Source organism: Arachis ipaensis, chromosome B06 (genome assembly GCF_000816755.2).
Source record: "Arachis ipaensis cultivar K30076 chromosome B06, Araip1.1, whole genome shotgun sequence".
Taxonomy (NCBI): Eukaryota; Viridiplantae; Streptophyta; class Magnoliopsida; order Fabales; family Fabaceae; genus Arachis; species Arachis ipaensis.
The window spans coordinates 82,349,793-82,355,610 of NC_029790.2; positions in this window are offsets into that span (position 1 = coordinate 82,349,793).

Consider the following 5,818-nt stretch of genomic DNA (forward strand, 5'->3'; position numbering starts at 1 on the left):
GAGGTTTCTCCGGCCTTTGGTGCCATTGATGGTTATAGAAGGGAAAAAAGGCTTTAGCTTTTACCACACCAAACTTAAAAGGTTTGCTCATCCTCGAGCAAAAGAAGGAAGAAGAGAGTAGAAGAAGAAATAGAGGAGATGGAGGGGGCTTTGTGTTTCGGCCAAGGGGGAGAATTAATGTTTAAGTTGTGTGAAAATGAAAGAGTGAAGATGGGTTTATATAGGAGTAGAGAGGGGGGTATGGTTCGGCCATTATGAGTGGGTTTGGGTGAGAAAGTGGTTTGAATTTGAATGGTGAGGTGGGTGGGATTTTATGAAGGATGAATGTGAGTGGTGAAGAGAATGGTGGGATTTGATAGGTGAGGGGTTTTTGGGGAAGAGGTATTGAGGTGATTGGTGAATGGGTGAAGAAGAGAAAGAGATGTGGGGTAAGTGGGGATCCTGTGGGGTCAACAGATCCTGAGGTGTCAAGGATATCTCATCCATGCACCAAGAGGCGTGCAAAAATGCCCCTTTCTGCCAATCATGGCGTTAAACACCAGGCTGCTGCCCATTTCTGGCGTTTAATGCCAGCTTCTTGCCCATTACTGGTGTTAAATGCCAGTCTGGTGCCCATTTCTGGCGTTAAACACCCATAATGGTGCCAGACTGGGCGTTTAACGCCCATTCTGCTACCCTTACTGGTGTTTAAACGCCAGTAAGTTTCTCCTCTAGGGTGTTCTATTTTTAATTATGTTTTTCATTCATTTTTTGCTTTTTCAATTGTTTTTGTGACTTCACATGATCATCAACCTACAAAAAACATAAAATAACAAAAGAAAATAGAAATTTAACATAGATAAGTAAAAATTGGGTTGCCTCCCAACAAGCGCTTCTTTAATGTCAATAGCTTGACAATGGGCTCTCATGGAGCCTCACAGATGTTCAGAGCAATGTTGGAACCTCCCGACACCAAACTTAGAGTTTGAATGTGGGGGTTCAACACCAAAGTTAAAGTTTGGTTGTGGCCTTCCAACACTAAACTTAGAGTTTGACTGTGGGGGCTCTGTTTGACTCTGTATTGAGAGAAGCTCTTCATGCTTCCCCCCCATGGTTACAGATGGATATCCTTGAGCTTTAAACACAAGGGAGTCTTCATTCACTTGAATGATCAATTCTCCTCTGTCAACATCAATCACAGCTTTTGCTGTGGCTAGAAAGGGTCTGCCAAGGATGATGGATTCATCCATACACTTCCCAGTCTCTAGGATTATGAAGTCAGTAGGGATGTAATGGCCTTCAACCTTTACCAAGACATCCTCTACAAGTCCATAAGCCTGTTTTTTTGAATTGTCTGCCATCTCTAGTGAGATTCTAGCAGCTTGTACCTCAATGATCCCTAGCTTCTCCATTACAGAGAGAGGCATAAGGTTTATACTTGACCCCAGGTCACACAGAGCCTTCTCAAAGGTCATGGTGCCTATGGTACAAGGGATTATGAATTTTCCAGGGTCTTGTCTCTTCAGAGGTAATTTCTGCCTAGTCAAGTCATCCAGTTCTTTGATGAGCAATGGAGGTTCATCCTCCCAAGTCTCATTACCAAACAACTTGGCATTTAGCTTCATGATTGCTCCAAGGTACTTAGCAACTTGCTCTTCAGTAACATCTTCATCCTCTTCAGAAGAAGAATACTCATCAGAGCTCATGAATGGCAGAAGTAAATTCAATGGAATCTCTATGGTCTCTATGTGAGCCTTAGATTCCCATGGTCCTCATCAGGGGACTCCATGGAGGCCAGTGGACGTCCATTGAGGTCTTCCTCAGTGGAGATCACTGCCTCTTCCTCCTCTCCAAGTTCAGCCGTGTGGGTTGTGGTTATGGCCTTGCACTCTCTTTTTGGATTCTCTTCTGTATTGCTTGGGAGAGTACTAGGAAGGAGTTCAGTAATTTTCTTACTCAGCTGACCCACTTGTGCCTCCAAATTTCTAATGGAGGACCTTGTTTCAGTCATGAAACTTTGAGTGGTTTTGATTAGATCAGAGACAATGGTTGCTAAGTCAGAGTGGCTCTGCTTAGAATTCTCTGTCTGTTGCTGAGAAGATGATGGAAAAGGCTTGCTATTGCTAAACCTTTTTCTTCCACCATTATTGTTGTTGAAACCTTGTTGAGGTCTCTCTTGACCCTTCCATAAGAGATTTGGATGATTTCTCTATGAAAGATTATAGGTGTTTTCATAGGATTCTCCCATGTAATTCACCTCTTCCATTGCTTGGTTCTCAGGATCATAAGCTTCTTCTTCAAAGGAAGCTTCCTTAGTACTGCCTGTTGCTGCTTGCATTCCAGACAGACTCTGAGAAATCATATTGACTTGTTGGGTCAATATTTTTTCTGAGCCAATATGGAATTCAGGGTATCGATCTCAAGAACTCCTTTCTTCTGAGTTGTCCCATTATTCACAGGATTCCTTTCAGATGTGTACATGAATTGGTTATTTGCAACCATTTTAATGAGTTCCTGAGCTTCTGCAGGCGTCTTCTTCAGATGAAGAGATCCTCCAGCAGAGCTGTCCAATGACATTTTGGACAGTTCAGACAGACCATCATAGAAGATACCTATGATGCTCCATTCAGAAAGCATGTCAGAAGGACACCTTCTGATCAATTGCTTGTATCTTTCCCAAGCTTCATTGAGGGATTCACCTTCCTTCTGTCTGAAGGTTTGGACTTCCACTCTAAGCTTACTCAATTTTTGAGGTGGAAAGAACTTTGCCAAGAAGGCATTGACTAGCTTTTCCCAAGAGTTCATGCTTTCCCTAGGTTGTGAGTCCAACCATGTCCTAGCTCTGTCTCTTACAGCAAAAGGGAAGAGCATGAGTCTGTAGACTTCAGGGTCAACCCCATTGGTCTTGACAGTGTCACAGATTTGCAAGAATTCAGCTAAGAACTGATGAGGATCTTCCAATGGAAGTCCATGAAACTTGCAATTCTGTTGCATTAGAGAAACTAATTGAGGCTTAAGCTCAAAGTTGTTTGCTCCAATGGCAGGGATTGAGATGCTTCTCCCACAGAAGTAGGGAGTAGGTGAGGTAAAGTCACCAAGCACCTTCCTTGCATTGTTGGCATTGTTGTTTTCAGCTTCCATTGTTTCTTCTTCTTTGAAAAGCTCTATTAGGCCCTCTAGAGGGAATTGTGCTTTAGCTTCTCTTAGCTTTCTCTTCAAGGTCCTTTCAAGTTCAGGATCAGCTTGAACAAGTATGCCTTTATCTTTGCTCCTACTCATATGAAAGAGAAGAGAACAAGAAAGTTGGGAATCCTCTATTTCACAGTATAGAGATTCCTTGAGGTGTCAGAGGAAAAGAAGAATAGAAGGAGGAGGTAGATAGAAGAGAATTCAAACTTATCAAGAGGGATAGAGTTCGAATTGAACCTTAAGGAGGAGTGTTAGTCCCTTAAATAGAAAGATGTGAGAAGAGGGGAAGAATTTTCAAAAATAAATTAAAAAGATTTTGAAATAATAAAAAAAAAATTTGAAAATTTGATTGAGATTTTCAAAAATTAAGATTGGTAAAGAAATTAAGTTATTTTTGAAAAAGATTTTAAAATTAGAAATAAAAAAGATATGATTGAGAGTTAATTTTGAAAAAGATGTGATTGAAAAGATATGATTGAGAAGATATGGTTGAAAATCAAATTAAAAAGAGAAAGTTTTAAAATTAAAGTTGATTACTTGACTAACAAGAAATTAAAAGATATGATTCTTAAAATTTAAAATTTGATCCTTTCTTAATACGCAAGTAACAACTTGAAAATTTTGAAGTAAATCATTAATAGTAGCAAGGATTTTCGAAAATATAAAAAAATGGAAAGAAATTGATTTTGAAGAGACATGATTGAAAAGATATGATTTGAAAAAGATTTGATTTTGAAAAATTATGAAAATTTGAAAAAGATTTGAATTAAAAACAGAATCTTCCCTCTAGTGTCCTTCTGGCGTTAAACGCCCAGAATGGCATCCATTATGGCGTTTAACGCCCAAAATCATACCTTTTTGGGCGTTAAACGCCCAGCCAGGTACCGTGGCTAGCGTTTAAACGCCAGTTTTCCTTCTTCACTGGGCGTTTTGAATGCCCAGCTTTTTCTATTTGATTCCTCTGCTGAATGTTCTGAATCTTCAATTCTCTGTATTATTAACTTGAAAAGACATAGTTTTGAAATTTTTTTTTGAATTTTTCAACGATGAGAAACAATAAAAATACAACTAATCTTAGGAAACTCAAATCAAACAAACAATGCATGCAGGACACCAAACTTAAAAATTTTCATATAAGAAACACTAACAAATTGAGAATGCATAAGAAAAATAACAAAACACACAAAACAAGAGAATTTAAAGATCAGAGCAATGAAATCATCAAGAACAACTTGAAGATCAATGAAGAACAATATGCATATATTCGAAAAATGCAAGAAGAAGAAAGTCATGCAATTGACACTAGACCTAAACAAGAAACATAAAATATTTTTGATTTTTTATGATTTTATAAATTTTTTTTATTGTGGTTTTTCGAAAATTGAGTGGAAAAGAAAATAAAGGGATTCAAAATTTTTAATTAGAATTCCAGGAATCATTGCAATGTTAGTCTAAGACTCTGGCCCAAGAATTAGACATGGCTTACTAGCCAGCCAAGCTTTCAATGAAAGCTCCAGTCTAAAACACTAGACAAGGCCAATGGCCAGCCAAGCTTTAGCAGATCATTGCTAACAACAGCAAAATTGATAGAAATCAACAAGCTCTTGTGATGATAAGTTGAAACCTCGGTCCAATAAGATTAGACATGGCTTTACAGCCAGCCAGACTTCAACAGATCATCATGAAACTCTAGAATTCATTCTTAAAAACTCTGAAGAACAAAATAGAAAATTTTTTTGTATTTAAAAAAAATTTTTTTTTCGAAAATAAAAAGTAAAATTACCTAATCTAAGCAACAAGATGAACGTCGGTTGTCCAAACTCGAACAATCCCTGGCAACGGCGCCAAAAACTTGGTGCACGAAATTGTGATCATCAACAATGGCGCCAATGGACTTGGAGTTCTCAAACGTGAATCACACTTTGTCACAATTTCGCACAACTAACCAGCAAGTGCACTGGGTCATTCAAGTAATAAACCTTACGTGAGTAAGGGTCGATCCCACGGAGACTGTCGGCTTGAAGCAAGCTATGGTCACCTTGTAAATCTCAGTCAGGCGAATTCAGATGGTGATGGAGAATTGATAATTAAAATATAATTAAAACATAAAATAAAGATAGAGATACTTATGTCATTCTCTGGTTGGAATTTCAGATAAGCGTATGAAGATGCTTTGTTCCTCCTGAACCTTTGCGTTCCTATTGCCTTCTTCCAATCATTCATACTCCTTTCCATGGCAAGCTTTATGTTGGGCATCACCATTGTCAATGGCTACTTACCGTCCTCTCAGTGAAAATGTTCTACGCACGCTGTCACCGCACGGCTAATCATCTGTCGGTTCTCGATCATGTTGGAATAGGATCCATTGATCCTTTTGCGTCTGTCACATGCCCAACAATCGCGAGTTTGAAGCTCGTCACAGTCATCCCTTCCTAGATCCTACTCAGAATACCACAGACAAGGTTTAGATATTCCGGATCTCAAGAATAGCCGCCAATAATTCTAGCCTATACCACGAAGGTTCTAATCTTAGATTAGAAACCCAAGAGATACACATTCAAGCTTGTTTGCATGTAGAACGGAAGTGGTTGTCAGTCACGCGTTCATAGGTGAGAATGGTGATGAGTGTCACATAATCATCACATTCATC